At 49.0% G+C, this 20,382-nt stretch overlaps 1 protein-coding gene across 10 annotated transcripts in view; it reads left to right on the top strand.

Moving 5' to 3' along the window:
* The first annotated feature begins 832 nt into the window (after positions 1-832).
* The window catches only part of NFASC (neurofascin), a 186,007-nt gene continuing 166,457 nt past the window's right edge, over positions 833-20,382 (top strand). For all 10 annotated transcript variants that reach the window (XM_082612044.1, XM_082612041.1, XM_082612053.1 and 7 more), the window contains exons 1-2: positions 833-909; positions 4,285-4,372. The gene's annotated coding sequence lies outside the window, so the exon portion shown is untranslated. The remainder of the gene's footprint in view (positions 910-4,284; positions 4,373-20,382) is intronic.

Below are 20,382 nucleotides of genomic sequence, written 5' to 3'. Positions count from 1 at the left end.
TCCCTGGTCTGGGAAGATCCCACATGCCACGGAGCAACTAAGCCCGTGCGCCACAACTACTGAGCCTGTACTCTAGTGCCCACGAGCCACAACTACTGAGCCCACACGCCCCAACTACTGAAGCCCACACTCTCTAGAGCCCGTGCTCTGCAACAAGAGAAGCCACCGCAATAAGAAGCCCGCACACCGCAACGAAGAGTAGCCCCTGCTCTCCGAAACTGGAGAAAGCCTGCGCGCAGCAACAAAGACCCAACACAGCCTAAAATAATAAATAAATAAAAATAAAATAAATTTATATAAAAAGAAAAAAGATCATCCGCTGTTAAAAACAAAAACAAAAGAAAAACACACGTTCCTGGAGAGTCTATCAGAAGCAAGTCTCCCTGGGAACACAAGCTGTTCGACAAGTTTCTGCCCCCAAGAAGTCACAGTCTGATGGTGGAGGGGCATATACAGGACAAACACGTGATACCCCTGGGTCTCCAGCGTATTTCCTCCTGTAGGTTTGGCTCGCACTAGACGCTCAGCGAACGGAAACGGGCGCTAATTAGTATCATTTTCAACGCCAGTCCGCAAAGAGGCCCGTGGGTCGGTGCGAAAAGCAGGCGCTTTTTCTCCTCAGTCCAGGCCCTGCAATCGCTTTCCAGCGAGCCTGGCGGGGCGGCGCGGGAGCATCCGGCCTTGCTCCTCCAGCGTCCTGGTCCCCGCTCGGCGCGCGAAGGGAGGGGCGCGGGGGCGCGCACGCAGGGTGTCGGGGGCGCGCAGGCCGCCCGGGGACGCGCACGGGCTGGTCTCTGCCCTAATGCGGCGGCTGGCGGCGAGAGGCGCTGCAGGGGACTCTGGGGAAGTGGCGGCGCCGGCAGCGGACAGCACCGACTGCACCCAGGGCCGGAGACCGAGCCCTTGCAGGTAGGCGAGCGTGAACAGCAGAGAGATGGGGGTGGGGGTAGAACGGGGGTCATGGAAACCCATCTAGTGACACCCCCTTGTTCCCGCCCTCCTCTGTCCGTCTCCATCCCCTGACCTGTCCCCATCCCCCTCCATCCACACCCCCGACCCTTCTCTCCACGCTGTTACCTGCCCTGAATCCATCGTATGTCAATATCTGGACCCCACCCCATCCAGCTCCCAGCCCCGTCCGCCCCAACACCTTTTCTATCTCGCTGGCTGCTTCCCCTCCCCCTTCCCGCACCTCACTCTCTTCCCCCTTTCCTTCTGTCCCTGCCTCATCCCCGAGCTCTGCCCTCACCTGTTTACCTCCACACCCCACTTTGTGTGACCCCTGTCCCTTCTATTTTTCCTGCCCCGCACACCAGGCTCTCTCCTTGCCCTCCCTGCTCTGGTCCCCAGCTCATACCCCCATCACTCTGTGTGCCTGTCTCTCCATCAGCTCCCTCACAGCTTCTGTCCTTCTCGGGTCCCCTCTGCACACCCTGTCCCAGCCCCTTCCCAACTGCCTCTTGGTTTCCTCCTCCACCATCTCAAGAACCCCATCTTCTCCCCCTTGGCTGTTAGCTGGCCTGCCACCCATCGCCTTTCCCACCTGCCCTTCCTGGTGCTTTTGTAGCCACATGGCTTTTACCGAGCCCCCCTCCCTGCCACTGGGCCCTCCTTCCGTGCTTGGGGAGGCCTAGGGCTCTGAAGGCCCCATGTACTCGCTGTTGCAAAATCCACCTATCCCTTCTGTATGTTTGATCCTATTCATGGCTTGGGGGCAAAGGATGCTGGGTGTTTGTAGGCCTCTCTTAGGTTCCTCTTCGGCTACTCTCTTCCGCTAGTTGTTCAGGTTTGTTTCCTAGATGCATGGGGTAGGGGGATGTTAAGCATAGGGAAACTAGGACCCTTGGGGCAGGGGTCCAAGGAGATGGCTGAGCACCCTCTACCTGGTCTTGATCTGAGCCCTGGGGATGCAAAGGCCTGGATGAGGAGCCCCACTGAAGGGTTGGAGAATTTTGGATTTTAGAAAGGATTCTTCCTCAGCCTCCAAGTCAGCACTTTGGCATCGGGAGCTGTCATGAGTGTGGCCCATGGTCTGGGCTGAGTGGGCAGAGTGCTGAATCACCTAGTCTCTAGTCCCCATGGCAGCCCCTCTCTTGCCCTGAGCCAGGTTCTGCTCCTCATTCCTTCCTTGGCATTTGGCAGTGGTGTGTGTGTGTGTGTGTGTGTGTGTCTCTGTGTGTTGGGCAGAGATGCCTCCTTCCTCAGTCCAAAGGAGTGGATGACAATATACCTTTTCTGCCTGTCTGTCTCCAGGCATGAGGGCCTGGTGTGTATTATCTACCCTTGGAACTGTGATGCGCCCTGCTGGGGCCCAGTCAAATCTCCGGCAAGGGCAGATCACGGGGCTTTGAGACCTGGTTGGGCAGGAGTTGAATTGTTTGTATGGAGCTGGAGACCAGCAGGTTCACAACCCACCGAACTTGAAACATACGTAGGAGAAGCCCAGGAAAAATGTGTGTGGAGACCCTGGGGATTGGTCATGCCAACTGTGGGAGCAGCGGGCAGGGAGAAGAAGGAAGGCAGAGACCTGTCTCCCCTGGTTTGGGGATGATTGGATCTGGTGGATTTGCATTGCAGGAAGAATTAAAGAAGATGGAGGTGGGGTCTGCTATGCATCTAATAATTCTACCTTTTGCCCTGACAGAGCGGGCACTTCTGAGGCAGTAATTTCTTCCTCTTGTGTTTGGATTCAGCTGAAGGTGTGTGTGTGTTTGTGTGTGTGCGCGTGCGTGCACACGCGTGTTTAGAAAGAAAAAGAGAGAGAGAATGAGAATGAATAGCACAGATGAGGAAAGAGACTCACTCACACTTAGGCCAGAAATTGTGTTTCCTGTGAAACAGGAAATGTGAAACAGGGCAGCCCGATTCCTGCCCTGGGGACCTCAGCTAAAATCCCAAGTCTTAAACTGGAGGTTAAGAGCAAATTGCTGACGGATCCTGGCCCTTCTCTGCAAGGCTCCCTCACTTTAGAAACATGAGTGGACTCCTTCAGCTCGTGAACAGCAACTCTGAATGGGATTCAGGCAGTGCCCAGCAAGGGGTGGAGGGGCGGGTGTGCAGCTGGGGGACTGGCTGTCCTCTGCTTTGTCAACATTCTGTGCCCCTCCCATCATGAGTGGGGGTGGGGCAGGAAGCTTCCCCTGGCATCAGCGTTCCCAGAGCTGCCAGCTTTTCCTGGCCCAGGGAGGAGGCATCACCTGGAGTCGTCTCTGAGAGCTGATTGGATGAAGGTCCTGACGTTGAAATGCTTGATTGCTTAAGTGGGGGGTTCTGATAACAATGTACACATCTCCCAGTTTTGTGCAATGCATCTCATCCCTCATCCCTTGTTTGACATCACAGAGGCTACAGCAGGGATACATTGAGGCACACAGAAAGGGAAGCCAGCTCCCTGCAGAGCTGGAGCAAGACCTGACTAGCTCCCTGTGGGCTGATGCAGGCTGGGCTTATGGGGCCGGGCTGGATCTTTCAGGGGTACATTGAAGAGGTAGCTGGTATCTAGGGGTTGGGTTCTGGCTTTGGATACCCAAGGGGCGAGGCATAGAAGGTGGTCCTATTTCTGCAGTGACTGAGAGACAGGATTCCAAGGCTCCCATCACTCTGTTGTTGCCCTTCCCCTGGTGCCACTCTCCTCCAAGACCATCCAAGACCTGGGGTGTGAGGATCATCACTTAGTCTTTAGAAAAAGAATTTCTTAGGAAACTAGAAAGAGAGAGGCAGAGAAGTTCAGTCTTCAGTCTGTTTGGCCTGGGAGAAGAAGGGAGAAGGAAGTAAGAGGAATTTAAGGCTGGTTACATACTTATTCATTCAACAAATACTAATTAAACCCTACAGTGTGCTGCTCTGCTAGGTGCTGGGATCATAGAGATGAAAAGACTCTCTCAGGGCTGCCAGTGTAATGAAAGAGACAAGTAATCAGACAAATAACATAGATAAGCTTGAGTGAGGACGTGGGGACAGGGATGATGAACAGCAGCATCTTTCACTCCAGTGGCATCAGCCCCCCCTGCTCCACAGCTAGGAAGAGGGCTGGTTGATGTTGTCAGAATGGTGGTTCAGGGCTGACATGGAAGTTGAATGTGAGGGAGAAGGTGAGGGAGAAGGTAAGATGCAAGATGTTACGAGATCCCCAGCTTGAGGGGGAAGAGGGGATGTTCTGTGTGCAGCTGAACCCTGCTGGCTACTGCTTCAGCCTGAAGGGGGAACTCGGGGACAAGATCAAGGCTACTCAACTCTGCCATTACTGTTTCCTCTGCCATTACATTTCCACACTTTGTATTTTAGGGGCAAAGTGTGGTCAGAATATGCTTAGAATGTCAGAGTGAGTCAGAGGAAAGAGGCCCGGGGACTGATGGAGAAATAGCAAGTTCAGGTATGTGCTCAGAAACAAGGTGAGTAAAAATATTGTGAGCTCTGACATGGGTGGAAGGGTCTTGGAGTTCTGGGAGGTCAGAGTCAGGTGGGAGTCATCAGAGAGGTCCAGATAGGGGAGAGGAGGTTGATAGTGACAGGGGAATCCTTAAAAGTTACACTCGAGCACAGGTCACCATGAACATCCATAGCTGAACTGGGAAAGAGCCTAAGGATAGAGACAGCCAGCCTCACCTGTCTGAGGAATCCACCCCCCCACCTACACATATGATTTAGCTCATTTCATTAGTGTGTCCTGAGCCTTTGAAAATCTCCTAGGAACTAAGCTAGATGTTGGGTGTGTAAGTCAAGTGAGAGACACAGAAATGAAAACAAATTAAAATTCGGTACAAAAAATGCTCTACTGGAGGTAAACGGATTCCTGGCATTGTAAGAGCATGGCTGAGGGGGCCCAGTGGGCTGTAGGGCCTGGGATGATTGTACCACACTGTTTGGCTAGACCCCTGCTTTGGCTAGAGCAGCCTGATGTCAAACTTTTGAGCGTTTACTCCAGATGCTCAGCTAGGGCCCAGGCCTAGTTGCAAGGGCAGATGTTAGATGCGTATGGCCTGGTCCTTGGGGCTGCAGGGAAGGGCTCTGGGAGCTAATGGCTGTGCTGGGTGCTTGAGGAGGCACTTCCACAACTTTGCTGACCTGGGATATTGGTCAGACTGTGCCAGCCAGCTTGAGATTTCTTGAACTATCCTCCTTTCCTTAGGTTTTGAGACAAGCTAGGAAAGATGAAAGTGGCATAATAGAATAGTAGTCATTATAGAGTGCTTACTATGTGCCAGGCACCCTACTATATGCTTGATATGCATCATCTCATTTAACTTTCATAAGGGTTAACTCTACAAAAAAAGTATTGTTAGGATTCTGGTTTTACCCATAATGAAACAGACCCAGAGAGGTTGTGATTTAAGATTATAGAACAGTGAGTTGCAGAGCTAGAATTTAAACTATATTAGTTTGACACCAAAGCCCATGCTCGTCTCCTGTGATCTCTCCGACCCTGGTAGGACTGGAATGTTTTATCCACTCCTACGAGCCTCTCTAGGAAAATCTGTTAGAAGGGCTCAGTTAGCATGCATTTTGCAGTACCTACTGTGTCCTTCTGAAGGATACAGAAATGTGGTTCCTGCTTTCAAATAGGGGATATAAGACGGAAACATGTGAAAACCCTTGGGAATAATACACGACATTGTATAATGAAGTCTTCAGACCCTGGACAGTAAAATTGCAAAGGAAGGAGTTATGCCTCAGTATGGTTTTTGAGTCAGGGAGGTGACATGGCGTTGCAGAAAGTGCTCAGCTTTTGACATCAGACAGACCTGCCTTCAAACCTTGGTTCTTTCCCTTACTGGCTGAGGAGCTACAGTTTCCCAGTCTGTAAAATGGGAGTATTAACATGAACCTTGCAGAGATATAATAAGGATTAAATGTGATAAGGCAGTGAAGGGCCCAGCACCCTCCCTGGCTGGCAGTAAACACTCACCAATGCTGGCTGCTCTTCAGAGAGGGGTGGGAATGGAGCTGAGCCTTGAAAAATTGGTACAATTTTATTAAGGAAGGGAAGATGAGAGTTTTCTAGATGAGGGAACCCACAGGGGTCTAAGCAAATACTGGATGGGTTCAGGTTCTCTGGGAAAGAAGTGACTTGCCTCACCCTGCCTGCTTTCCCCAGGTTCCTGCAATACAACCTTATAGAAAAGGACACCTTCATGAAAACTGTGAGGGGTTTATGTTTTACTTCCAGCCCCATCATTAACAGAGCTTAAATGTGTTTCTCTTTCTGTAAAACTAGAAGATTGCTAAAAGTCTCTAGTCCCAGAAGCCTGTGTCTCTGGAGTTCATATCATTGATTAATTTCTTGTCTTGCCTTTCCTCTCCCCAAAGTCATGAAAAAGTGGGGATGCCTGGGGCCTGGTGGGGTCATCCCCTCAGGCCGTCATCATCCCTTCCTGACTACTGTAGCTCCCCTCCTCCGGGAAGCAGCTGCCTGAGCATCTGCCTTCTCCTTCGCCGCCCCTCTTCACTCTTCCCTTCCCAGACTGGGCCAGCCCCTCCTGAAAGGCCTCCCCGGCAGCCCCTCTCCCCGCCATTATGATGCTAATCTTGTTGTTAATTTTTCTGAGATGCAGAAAGAAAGCCCCAATCTGTTCTAATGAATTTAATTAGAGAGGGGCTTGGAGGACTTTAGAACCTCTTACCAGGATCACAATAAACAGAGTTAACGAGATAAACAGCTTGGGATCAGTGGCTCAAGGGTAGGAAGGGAAGATTTCTGACTCAGTCCCAGAATGAGGAAGCCCCTGGCACTGAAGTTGGAGGAAGGCCGTGTGAGCAGTTGTCCTCCAGGAGGTTTCCCTTTGGGGCTCGTTCTGCCTGCCCCACCCAGCCCCATGGACATAGTTGCATATCTAGTTTTGTCCTTAGGTGACATGACCCTCTGGAGAGGTCTTAGCACTCTCATCGTCATCACCAAACATTTATTGAACGTGGGTAAGGGGTACTGCGCCATCTTCTGGAGCAAAATTGAGGCTCCTGAGACCTCGTCTCCACCCTAAAGGAGATAAGAGATATATATTCAAAAATAAGAAACATTTGCTAATTCCAGACAGTAAATGCTAGAAGGATGACAGGAGGTTATATTGGGCTTAGATCATCTGTAAAAGCCTCTTGCATGGGTCCTGAGACCTCAAGACTTGAAGACTTAATGGTCAGAGCTGCTGGAGGAGGAGCAGATTCAAAGGCACGCGTGCGCAGGGGATGTTTGAGTCATGATGAATAAATGGCATGGCTTGGGTGGTGGGTGCGTGTAATTCCCTGGTGAGGGAACAGTATATTGAGACATAGTCATAGAGGATCCTGAGTAATGGAGCCTTTACTTTTCTAGCCTGGTCATACTGGGGTCTCACTGCTTTCCCTCTCTGAGCACTTAGGATGGTTGGCTTGGGGAAGGGCTTAGGACAGGATGATTCTGGCCTTCATGCTGAACTCACTTTCCTGGATCCAGTTTAGGCCAACTGGGGTGGGTTGACCAGATGCTAAACTTTGTTCTCAGATCTTATGACTTTCTGGGATGACAGTGAATGGCTGGCAGAGCAATTCCAAGGACTTTTCCCAGTGATGAGAGTTCCTTCTTTACCGATGCTGGCCAATTTGCTTTGGCACTTTTTTGCAAGTATTTAGTGGAATCTTCCAGTTCCAGGGTCAGTGAGTTTCATAACTCTCCCTTTATATTATTTTCCACTTTTATTTATTTATTTATTTTTGACCTTGCTCGGCAGCCTGCGGGATCCTAGTTCCCTGACCAGGGATTGAACCGGCGCCCTCAGCAGTGAAAGCTCGGAGTCCCAACCACTGGACCGCCAGGGAACTCCCTCATCTCTTTATATTATTGAGTTCTTTGAATGTGTGTGTGTACATGTATATGTACGTTCATGTGTGCATGCTGCTTATGTTATTGAAATTATTCCAACTAGATTCTCATTCTAGTGTGATCTTTATTTGCAATACAAAAGTTATTAAACATTTCTGGGCCTTAATTGCTCCATGTGCAAGAGGGAAAGAGTCATCCCTGTATCCTATTGTATGTAGATCCATAAACTGAATGCTTTGAGAATAGGATTTTAAACATAAGGAGGTACTATAACTATCATTTTGACAAGAAGTAAAATATTAAGCTGAAATTTTAAGTCAGTTCTCTCTCCCCCTTGGAACCTCTTGACTTGTAAGACTAGTCAGAGTTTTATTTCAGGGCACCAACAAAGATTATGCTTTTTATTATTTTCCATAGTCTATCTGGGCTTATGCATAATTAGTAATGGAGTTAGTACACTGCTGTCAGGTGTTGGTTGACCTATCCATGCATGTTTGTATGAGAGACATTGTTACAATGCCACGGTTATAATACCCATTGTGTGGTATTTTTCCACTTGTTGGAGGTGACATGTTCTTTATGAAGGAAAATGCCTCTGAGGCCACAGGCAATTTTCCTATGCTGACGTAGGCAAGGACAGAAACTAGATCTCTTTCTGATCATCATCACACACTGAGTGGAAATGAAGCCTTTGTGACTCATGTTGGGAGCTAAACCAAGGCTCTCTGGCTGATCCCAGCTCTGAGCTGTGCCTTGGCTTGTTTTTACACAATGCTCTTTAGTCTTTGAAGCCTTTATTATGAGCAGAGCACACTTCTGGGTGGCAACTTGTTTTGAGGGAATCTTCAACTCATCGAATGTTAGAGATGGTTTAGTCTAAGATCATTATTTTACTGATCAAAATGGCTAGTTTCTGGCAAAGTCAGTTCTTCCACATACCAGGCCACTTTAAACACTATATATGAACCTAGTAATTGTACAGGAGGGTATGTAATCAAGTTCCTTAAAGCATGATCTAAACTAGAAATGCTTTGAGATGTCAGAGAAGCGAGGATATCAAAGTAGACTAAAGTCCTTTGGGAAGGTTTTGAAGTGAAACGGGCTGGTCTGGGTCCCTAGGGATGGGTAGGATTTGAATAGGTAAAGGTAAGGGAATGGCATTTCTGGTGGGGTAAGGGAGCATAATCAGAGGTATAAAGGAGGGAACTTACACTCAGGCATTGAATTGGCCAGGCTGGAGCAGTGGAAGGTACAGCTGGAGGGACCAGCTGGGCCAGACTCCAGAGAATCTTGAATCTGACTAAGGAGTTGGACTTTGTCTTGGTGAGGAGCATTTAAGCTTCTTAGCTAAGCTTGCTCTTGCTCTAAAGACAAGATTGTGGTGTTAGGAGAAGTGAATGGGAAATCCCTTCACAGGCAGTGGTGTCTGGGGATAGTTGCTTCTGAAGGGCGTTTGGAGAAAAGGGGAGTACTGGAACTTTTAAACGCTTGTCAGCTGGTCGGGAGCTTGTCGCTGTCCAGGGTGCTGAGCTGCCATCTGCAAGATTTTTCTCCCTGGTGATGCCAGGTTAAAAGGTAAAGCCAGGGGGGCTTCCCTGGTGGCGCAGTGGTTGAGAGTCCGCCTGCCGATGCAGGGGACACGGGTTTGTGCCCCGGTCTGGGAAGATCCCACATGCCACGGAGCGGCTGGGCCCGTGAGCCATGGCCGCTGAGCCTGCACGTCTGGAGCCTGTGCTCTGCAACGGGAGAGGCCACAACAGTGAGAGAGGCCCACGTACTGCAAAAAAAAAAAAAAAAAAAAAAAAAGGAGTGACCGGGCTTCCCTGGTGGCGCAGTGGTTGCGAGTCCGCCTGCTGATGCAGGGGACACGGGTTCGTGCCCCAGTCCAGGAAGATCCCACATGCCGCGGAGCGGCTAGGCCCGTGAGCCATGGCCACTGAGCCTGCGCGTCCGGAGCCTGTGCTCCGCAACGGGAGAGGCCACAACAGTGAGAGGCCCGCGTACCGCAAAAAAAAAAAAAAAAAAGAAGGAGTGACCATGTGTGTGCACATATGCGTGTTAAAATCGCTCAATTTGTAGCCCTATAAATTTTGCCTTAGAGTCTTTGTATTTACATGAGGCTCTCAGCACATTGCTTCTTTCATTGTGAAAGAAGCAATGTGCTGGAGAGAGCAACCAAAGTTCCCAGAAGACCCTACTCATTGCTTCAAATGAAACATCTATATGTTCAACATTAGTGCTGTCCAGTAGAGCTTTCTGTGATGATGGAAATGTTCTGTATCTGCACTGTCCAACATGGTAGCCACTAGCCACATGTGGCTATTGAGCACTTGAAATGTGGCTAATGTGATTGAGAATTGTATTTTTAATTTAAATTAAATAGCCATGTGTGGCTACTGTATTAAACTGCACAGCTCTAATGTCAGAATCCTTGCAGTTTGCACTTACCCTTGCATATTTGTCCCTCCTACCTAAACCTCTTTGACTTAGAGTAAAAATGGACTGTTGAACGGGGATGAGTTTGACACATTGCTGGAGAAAACCCCAGGCTGAATCTGAACTGAAAGTCCGCGCCTGACTGTGAGTTTTGCCCTTTTTTATTGTCACAGTGGGGACAACCATGCATGACGCACTGTGGTTTTCCTTCCAAGGACAGGGAGAAGGCTCCTTGGATTCTGGCTCTGGTCCCAGGGACCTGATCCGAGACTTTTTGGAACCTTGAATGGGCAAGCAATGCAGTGTGTATGGCCCTGGACACTTGGCTTTGTGGTGAGGTGGGGTACAGAGTTTGTGCCGTTACATCAGATGTTTGTGGGCATCCAGCAGAGAGAAGTTCCTGGTCTTAATCCATCTCCCTTTCTGACTGTAGGCATCATTTCATCTTGTTTACCTGGTATGGGGGATGTGGCCCAGGATGGGGATGTGGGTCAGTGGTAGAGATACCAGAGGGGGAAAATGCTTTAAAATGCCAATTAATAAGCAAGTAATAATAACCTGTCAAAAGACTGGAGTAGAAAATTTCCATTGTATAGGCATGTGCCAGTGCACATATCCTAAACACGTTTGACTTCTTTGGGTCTCGGGTCTTAGGCTTTCTATGTATAAGTCTGGTTTCCTAAACCAGAGTGTGTGCTTTTTGAAGCCATGCCTTACAGTTTTCTTCCATAGACTCTCAGTGTTCTGATAATCTTAATAAATGCCTGCTTGTTGAGTAGCTCTTTGTTAGCCTGGAGCTATCGGTTTGACTCCTAGAAAATGTGTGCGCGTGAATACAAATAATATTTATGAAGCCCCTGCTGGGCATAAGTCTCTGTACTTGGTACTGTGGGCAGTGACAAAGGAGGAGCCAGGGATGGTTGATCTCAGTCTAATGGGAGAGCAAAGGCAGGCATGTGTGAAAAATTGTACACACACACAACTGATAGACAGAAACAAAGACTGAAGTGGTAGGAGGGATACAGAGCTGGGGGAGGGGTGCAGGATGCTGGAAGGGTCATTTTATGTGTGTGTCTCTGTCTGGCCTTCTCTTGAGGATTCCCTCCTTCATGAGGCTTAGCTGGTACCAGCCACCCCCATGCCTGCAGCGACAGTGCTGCCTTTATGGTGGATCAGGCAGCTCACTGTCTCGCTGGGGCTGTGCTGAGGCGCTGCTGTCCTGAGCTTGCCTCTTCTGTGGTGAGGACACTCGGAGAGGGGGGACGGGGAGTGGGGGCAAAGACTGTGTGGAAGGGGAAGAAACTCCTTTTTTTCTTGTCACTGAAATAGTAACAGGGTCCTGCTCTCAGATTCCCTCCTGGTCACAGAGGGGCTTGTTGGGACTCCAGCAGCTCTGGTACCTGGAGCCCCATGATGCAGGCTCAGGTGAGGCCCTGGAGGTGACAAGAGAAGCAGAGCTTAGTGACGTGGCTCCCCGAAGTCACCTGAGCCCCCTGCTGTACTCTCGAGGGGCGTGCCCTGCCTGGTGGGGAGCAGGTGGGCTGCATCTCCCAGCTGCGGCTGGGGAGGGACTTCTCTGGTTGACTCACAGGGAGGAGCCTGCCCTTTTCCATCCTCCACGAGCACATGAGTCACCCGGGATCTTGTTCAAGTGCAGAGGCAGAATCAGTAGGTTTGGATTGGGCCTGAGAGTCTGCATTTCTAACAAGCTCCCAGGTAATGCCAGTACTGCCAGGGAGCAAAGCACACTCTGATTGGCAAGGCCCTAGACGTGTGTTCTCAACCTGGCAACGAGTTAGCCTCACCTGGGGAGATTTTAAATGTGCTGATGCTGGGACCCTCTCTAAGCCAAATAATTCACAATCTCTAAGAGTTGGGTCTTGGCACAGGAATGTTTAAAGGTCCTCCTGGTGATTCTTATATACAGCTCAGGCTGAGAACCACTGGCTCTCTGCATGGTTTTTCTCCTCCCTCTGATCTGCTTTTCACCTGGCTATTCCTTCCTTACCCCAGGAGATGGTAAGTGCCTTGAAGGCACACAATGCCTTACCTCACCAGCCCTGCCCCACGGCTGTCCTCAGTCAGCATGAAGGTGGTCACTGGCTCGCTTTATCACTCTGGCCACTGCTCCCATGGATGTACCACCAGCCATGAGGGATCAAAGAATGTGGCTGGCTTAGAGCAGACCAGTGCTACTCCTAGAACCAGTCCAAGTGGGTATCCAGTCCCTGGATCCATGCCCAGAACATAGTAAACTTGCAGGAAATATATATTAAATGGATGATTATTCCATTGTGGTGTGGCAGAAAGGGCACTGGATTAGGGATCTGCAAACCAGACGGATTAGGGATCTGAAAGGACTAGAGCAAGTTATCTAAGCTTCTTTAGCTTTAATTTTCTCAATTGTAAACTGGGGACAATAATGCCTACCTAATAAGACTATTTAAATAAGAATAATATAGGAGAAAGGGCTCTGTAAATGCTAGTGCTGTACAGATAAGTGGTTGTGTAAGAATTCGTTTTAAAAGTGGTTGGCTGAGCTATAGGTATTGGCCTTCCAACCCTTGTTCTACAGACGCTCCCAGGTCCCACCATGTGTGCCTCTGTCCACAGGACAGCCAGGGACTAAGGGACGAGCTGTTGACACCTGCCCTGTGTCAGGGACTATGCTAGATGCTTGGCTTTTGTCATCTCACTGATTCATCACAACCTTGGACTGGATGTTTATACCCATCACATGGAATAGTGGGGGCTCAGAATGGGCCCAAAGTAGGATAGCTCTAAGTGGCAGAGCTGGGATTGGATCTGATTCCAGAGTCTCCTAATCCTGGCTCGTTACCCAAATGGGCGACTCTGAATTCCAACATGGGGCTGATGGTCCCTTGTTTGAGAAGTTTCTGTGTCTGGGAGTCACTTGTATTGAAGAGTGAGGTAAGAGTCTGGGTAACACCGAAACTCCAGTCTTCTGTTAGGGAACGTTAGGGTCCAGTGGCCCTGTTGTTACTTCCCCGCCTTCCCTTCCTTATAGTAGCTTCATGCCCTGCCTTATTCAAGTACACCTAACAACTTTGGGGAGCAATCAGAAAATATTTTTGAGCCTCAAATAGGTGCTCATTTGTGTGCTAGGTACTATGAGAATTACAGTGGAGAAGGAAAGGCAATCCTTGCCCTCAAAAACCTTGCTCTCTAGGGCTTCCCTGGTGGTGCAGTGGTTGAGAGTCCACCTGCTGATACAGGGGACACGGGTTCGTGCCCCGGTCCGGGAAGATCCCACATGCCGCGGAGCGGCTGGGCCCGTGAGCCATGGCCGCCGAGCCTGCGCGTCCGGAGCCTGTGCTCCACAGCGGGAGAGGCCACAGCAGTGAGAGGCCCGCGTATTGAAAAAAAAGAAAACCTTGTACTCTAGTTGAGCAAGCGTACCAGGCATCCATGCATGGTCAAGATGACTAATTACACAAAGTAATAAAGAATAAATGCAAATGTATGGTTTGGACCACATAGCTCTTGGAGTTTAAGAGAGAGTTCATTTTAATCTATGGTAGTTTGGAAGACTCAAGGAGGAGACTTAGAGTGGAGCTTTGGAAGACGGAGCTCTTACTCTTTCTGTGCTCCTAACAAGCTCATTAGGGAGTGTCTCCAAAGGGGAGGAGGTAGAAATTCAGAAGAAATGGACAATTTTCTAATTTCATGCTGGCCACACCTGTAAGGAAAAAGGATGGTGGGGAGAAAGGGGTGACTTTCCTGAGGCACAGACACAGTGAGGAAATCAGCACAAGGTTAATCAATGAAACAGAGGTAGAAGTGAGATCACATATCAGTCCAGAGTATGAGAGTTCATTTCTTATAATAAGCCATTTCAGTTCCCTCGTTTTGCTTCCTGTAATCTACTTGTATCCTTATCATACCCTTGCCACACCAAGTTAATACCCTGAGCTAATGTATCATTTCCACTGTAGAGATGGGGAAACCAAAGCATAGAGAGTTGGGTGACTAGTTCAGGAAGCAGCATGAATCAGAGCAGAGTCAAGCCAAGTTATCTACCTGTGGATTCCCAGTCTAGCTCTCTCCTGAGCTTCTCCTGGGACACAGGTCTCAGCTGGTGTCTAGCATAAGGCAAGCCCTGGATCCCTAGGAGGATGGAGAGCAGTTCAAGCAGCTCTGGCCCAGAACACCATGTGACCATCACTGCACCCTCCCAGCTCTGGCAGCGTTTCAAGTCCTGGTCTCAACAGCCACGGGACTTGGTGGCCAGGCCTGGGAAGAGCCCATTGTCTTCTTGCATGACCACTGGCTATGTGGCTGCTGGCTAGCTTGCTTGTTCAGTTTTAATTTGTTTTCTGTAGGCTGCTCTGAGCCCTATATTCAGCTGCAGCTGGGCAGCTGGCACCTGCTCAACCTTTGCCCCAGTCTATCCTAGAATTCTCCATGGTACTGATGGAAGACTGCTGGCTCTGTGTGTGTAGGGCTGGGGGGCAGGGGGGGAAGGAAGGTGTTAAGCTTCCTGAAAACTAAATCTCTTTCTCTACTGGGCACTCATTCTGGGAGGAGATAACTCAAGGCTGATATGTGACTGTCTTTTGGGAGCCCCTGTGGTTTTCTTCTTTCAGATGTGTGTAAATTGACCTTGGTTATCAGCCTGACCACCAGTGGGAGGACAGGAAGTGTACTATGGTCATGGGTTCTAGGCATTTAGTCGCCTGTAACCTCCCCCATCCCTGGTTGTTGTCATGGCAGCAGCAGCGGTAGTAATAATAATAGGAAGAGTGAGGTTAGAATAATGGCAGCTTCCAGATACTCAGAGCTTATTGCGTGCTATGGGCTTTTAATAGGCGTCTCACTCCACACTCACTTATGAAGTATTTTCAGTGGCCTTGCTTTACGGGCAAGGAAAGGGAAGCACAGGGAGCTTGATGGCTTTTTTCTGAGGTCGCTTGTCTAGTAAGCTGTGTGTTCGGGGCTTCAGTTCAGACCCTTCTGATTCCAGTCAGATTCTATCTTTTTTTTTTTTTTTTTTTTTTCGGTACACGGGCCTCTCACTGTTGTGGCCTCTCCCATTGCAGAGCACAGGCTCCGGACGCGCAGGCTCAGTGGCCATGGCTCACGGGCCCAGCCGCTCCGCGGCACGTGGGATCTTCCCGCACCAGGGCACGAACCCGTGTCCCCTGCATTGGCAGGCGGACTCTCAACCACTGCGCCACCAGGGAAGCCCCAGATTCTATCTTCCTGAGCTCCTAACCTTCGGTGTTCTTCTGTATGCTGAGAAGATTCTTCCCTGCCAGAAAGTCCACTGTAACCCTGACCACCACCCTGTTCCCTCCCGCTGGAGTAAAAGGCACAGGTCTGACCAGCTGATGGATTCCTCGGTTATGGGGAAGCCTTAGTATCTCATGGGTTTCTTAGACATGTGAGCTTGCGGAGTCCCTCACTTTGCACAGGAGGAGGATGAAGCCTGAGGAAGGGACTCGCTCAAAGCTGGCAGCAACCTAATAGGAAAGTGAGGAGTAGAACCCAGCTTCCCGGCTGGTAGCCCAAACTTGTCTCACCACCGTCTACTTGTAGAGCACCTTTGCTGCCCCGCGCCTCTCCAGCCACCTACCCCAGATGCCAGTGTGAGACAGTGGGGAAGGGGGAGGGCCAGGCTGAATTCTCTTTCCCACTGGGCTGCTGACTTCCATAGGCAGGGGACAGTCCCGACTAGCTCTTTCCCCCAAAGTCCACCAGCCTCTTTTCCTTTGTGTCGGTTACCCTCTGGCGCACTTGGGAAGTCGGGGGGTTGTAGAGGACTTGACTCTTTCCTGCCACTCCCCACCCCCTTCTACCTTTTCTCTCCAGAAAATTCCACAAACCCAGTAGGTTATGAGAGACTCTTCCCTGGCCTGGTGACGGATGCGCTTCTATCTCCATTTGAAGACAGCCACTTTGTATTTTGCTTCTTTCCCTATGGGCAGTAGGCATGGGGGTTAAGGAGTAGTGGTGGGAGTTGTCAGGTTTGTCTCTTTCTGAGGGAAAAGCTCACAGGATCCCTCCAGAGCCAGAGGAACTCAATTGCATTAGTCTCAGCTATGTTGTTGGTAAGAAGATGAATACACAGGTGGAGGGCAGTCTGGGTCTTAGGGACTCATTTCTGGCTCTGCCTTTGTCTTCCCATGAACCCACTGGAAACAGTGATCATTTCCCCATTTCCCAGAGGGACACACTGAGACTCAGGGACCCAGAGCCCCAACCAGGGAAGTCTTGAGAATTCATCCTGTCCTTCTCATCCCTCCTGTCCAGGAACTGACGCTACCTCTTAGCAGGGATAGAAAGATTCAGTGGGTTGGATACAATCCCCTTTGTCATTATTTTTTTTAATAACTTGTATTAAAGTAAAGCATATATACAGTAAAGTACAGAAATCCACATTTTATGTTTCTTAAATGTTAGTTTTCTGGTTATAAAGGTAAAAGTTATAAAACTTGAAAAAAATTAACAAACAAAAACCCCAATCACTTAGAAATAAGAGCCATTAAGATTTGATGTGCATGTTTTCAGTTGATCTTCTCCTGGTTTGGGAGTTATTGCTAGAAGTCGGCTGTTGGGGACAGAGGACAAGGACAGGGGTCTTGGAGGGTCCTTTGCTCCTTCTCAGGATGTTTCATTCCTGGTCCCAGCTACAGCCTAGCTTCTGATCTTTATTTTTTTATTTATTTTTTATTATTAGCTTCTGATCTTCACCTGAAACTTAGAAACATTATCATCCCTGCCCCAGCTGTTAGTAAATCAAATAATTAGCAGTAACATCGTGCAAGCCATTATTTGAATGACCCTGCATTGTTCAAAGTACAAAAGTCAGGTTTGACACGTTGGGAAGAGAGTCCTAGAGCACTCGAGGGCAGGTGTGGCCCTGGGAGACCAGTTGGCCTGAGTAAATGCTGCATGTTTACACACATCTGGATTGGTGTCTGCCTCTAGCCTGCTTCTCAGGCCTCACTTTGGGGCTTTATTGAACAAGGCTTGGAGGGCAGCAGCCACTGAGTAGGGGGATGTGGCCTCACTCTTGGGCCCGTCAACCTCAACTCTTTGCGTCTGAGCCTCCCTGCAGAGATTGGCTTCCACTGGGGCATTAAGTCATTTTACGTGGAGCATTCAGAAGAGTACTTGGTGCTGCGAGAGCTCTGCCAGCGTTCCTGGATACCACCGTCATCCAGACCACTGTCTCGTTATCCAGGCTGGGATAGAAACTGTCAGAGCCGCAAGGGACCTTAAACACAGGCTACTCTGTGAGTCTCAGACTTCAGCCTGCATCAGAGCCCCCTGGACGGCTTCTTAGAACACAGGTTGCTGGGCTTCACCCCCACAGTTCCTGAGTCAGGCCTTCTGGGGTGGGGCCCAAGAATGTGCATTTCTGACAAGTGCTCAGGTGATGCTGCTGCTGGTTCAGGGACCGCACTTGAAGAACCACTGACCCAACTCTTTCATTTTCGCAAGTGTGAGCCTGCTATAGTCTGAAAGCTTGTGTTCCCTCCAAATTTTATGTTGAAAACCTAATGCTTAAGGTGATGGTATTAGGAGGTAGGGCCTTTGGGAGGTGATGAGGTCAGGAAGGTGCTGCCCTCATGAATGGGATCAGTGCCCTTATATAAGAGACCCCAGAGAGCTAGCTCATCCCTTCCACTGTGTGAGGACGCAGCAGGAAGGCAGCCATCTGCAACCGGAAGAGGGTCCTTGCCAGAACCTGACCGTGCTGGCACCCTGGTCTTAGACTCCCAGCCTCCAGAACTGTGAGAAGTAAATTTCTGTTGTTTGTAAGGCACCCAGTCTGTGGTATTGTTTTTGGAGCAGTCTGAAGGGACTAAGCCAGCGTGGTGGACCACACCACGTCCTGGTCCATTTATCCTCTGGGAGGTGCCAGCAGCTGGGTCGTGAGGGGCTGCTTTCTTGATGGGATAGAAACTGTCGCAACTCTGTGGAAAGGGGACAAGAACAGATACAGCATGACCCAGGGGTGAGAAGGAGAAGCAGGTATACAAATCCTGGCCCTGCTACAATTCCATTTATTCATCCAAGAAACAGTTATCACGTATATCCTATGGGAAAAGAGCTGTACCTGCTGCTGTGCGGCCTAACCAGACAAACAGGACAGTCTGCATTTTGTGGCAGCTCGTTCCCCTCTCTTCCGGTCTGTTCCCTTGACAGGGCCTCACCCTCAAATGGGCTTTGGAGCCATCCTGTCACTGCTGGCTGCACAGGGAGAGGAGAGAACTCAGAGTCAGGAGACTGGGTACTGAGCCTCACTCAGCCCTGACTCACCAGGAGACCTCAGCTGAATCCGTCTCGGTAGACCTCAGTTTCTTCATTAAAAAATTCAGTGCAGCAGTGGGTGAGGTGATGGTTGAACAAGACCTGTTCCCTAACCTGTAATTCTAAAACTCTGGGGGCTCTCAGGTGGTTAAAATGTCATCTGACTTCATTTCTGTTATTTATTTATTTAGTTAGTTAGGTAGGTAGTTAATTTTTGGCTGTGTTGGGTCTTCGTTGCTGCGTATGGGCTTTCTCTAGTTGCGGCGAGCGGGGGCTACTCTTCATCGCGGTGCGCGGGATTCTCATTGTTGTGGCTTCTCTTGTTGTGGAGCATTGGCTCCAGGCGCGTGGGCTTCAGTAGTTGTGGCTCGCGGGCTCTAGAGTGCAGGCTCAGTAGTTGTGGCACACGGGCTTAGTTGCTCTGCGGCATGTGGAATCTTCCCGGACCAGGGCTCGAACCCGTGACCCCTGCATTGGCAGGCGGATTCTTAACCACTGCGCTGCCATGGAAGCCCCTTCTTTTCTGTTTTTAATCAATTAATACTTTTACTCCATTTTTTTCCTCCTTAATATGAGACAGACTGGGGCTCTCCTAGCGTGTGAGGTGTGAGGACTTCGAGGAGATTAGGTACTATATTATCTTCTGAACACTGCTGACTGCAGGGTGCTTTTGCCCTCAGAGTTTTAATTTGCTTCTCTTCTTAGTCATCTATTGTTGCGTTTATCCATAATGAACCATGAGTGGAGACAGGAAACATGGAACGTCACAGAGCTAATGAGGAACCCAATATAGTAATTCTACAAATTTGCCAGAAGATGATGGTTACCAGATTGTGTTCATTTGACCAGAATTTTTATACAGCACACCAAGATGTTTCTAATACTCAAAAAATGTGATAAATATACCTAAAGTGGATTTTCATTTACTGGGAATAAACACTTTTTACACCTATAACAGAGAAGTGCATGTAAATTAGTCCGAATACTTCTCTCTTGCAGAAACAAAATTTCAAACTTACAAAGCACCAAGGATAAGAATTTCCAACTTCAGGATGTGAGAGCAGCTTTTGACTATTTTTGTATCTTAACATTTGATTAAATTATTATAGTGTAATTTGATCCCCAAGCCTGACATGATATAATATGCCATCTAAAAATGTGTTAACAAATCATGCTTCTTCTTATATAGTTAACCTGAACTAAATTGGACAGTATGTGCGACTTGCTAAATTGGGAAGGGGGAGAATCAAATTTTTGCCTGTAATAACCATTATTAAAGATTGTGTTAAAACTGCACTTTATAAAAATTTTAATAATAATCTGATCTAAAATAGCATATTTTTAAACTTAAAGATATGCAAAAATAACCAAATTATGTTATCATTTCCTTGGCGTGATTACAAGATAGAAAGATGGGAAGCGTTAACAAGAACAACTTCTGAGGTTCCTTCTGCCTCTGACACACTAGAATTCTAGGATGGTGCGGGGTCTGAAAACCATGATGAAGAACGGGAGAATATGATAGTTTGGGGGTGGTGGACACAGTGTGCCCCCTTTCCCCTAGATTGTTTTTGGAAATGGGATTAGACAAGGTCTTGGAGGGTCCAGATGTCAGAACTACAGAAAGCAACATCCTGTCCAACTTACCTAAGAACTTCCTAACCATTAGACTTATTGGATTATAGAGTTGGATGGGACATTAGATATCATCTGACCCTATAAGAGTTTCCTCCAAATAAGAAGTGGAGTGAGAAGCCTTGCAAGAAGTGAGCTCTGTGTCTTAGGGAGTGTTTAAGCAGAGGCCAGTTGACCCCAGGCCTGGGATGGTGGCCTGCTCTGCTGGCCTCAATGGCTGGAGCCTGCTAGTGGGGCTC

The sequence above is a fragment of the Mesoplodon mirus genome, assembly GCF_964341445.2.
Source record: "Mesoplodon mirus genome assembly, chromosome: 3".
Classification (NCBI taxonomy): Eukaryota; Metazoa; Chordata; class Mammalia; order Artiodactyla; family Ziphiidae; genus Mesoplodon; species Mesoplodon mirus.
The sequence above is the reverse complement of the archived record's forward strand: the minus strand, read 5'-3'. Positions and strand labels throughout refer to the sequence as shown.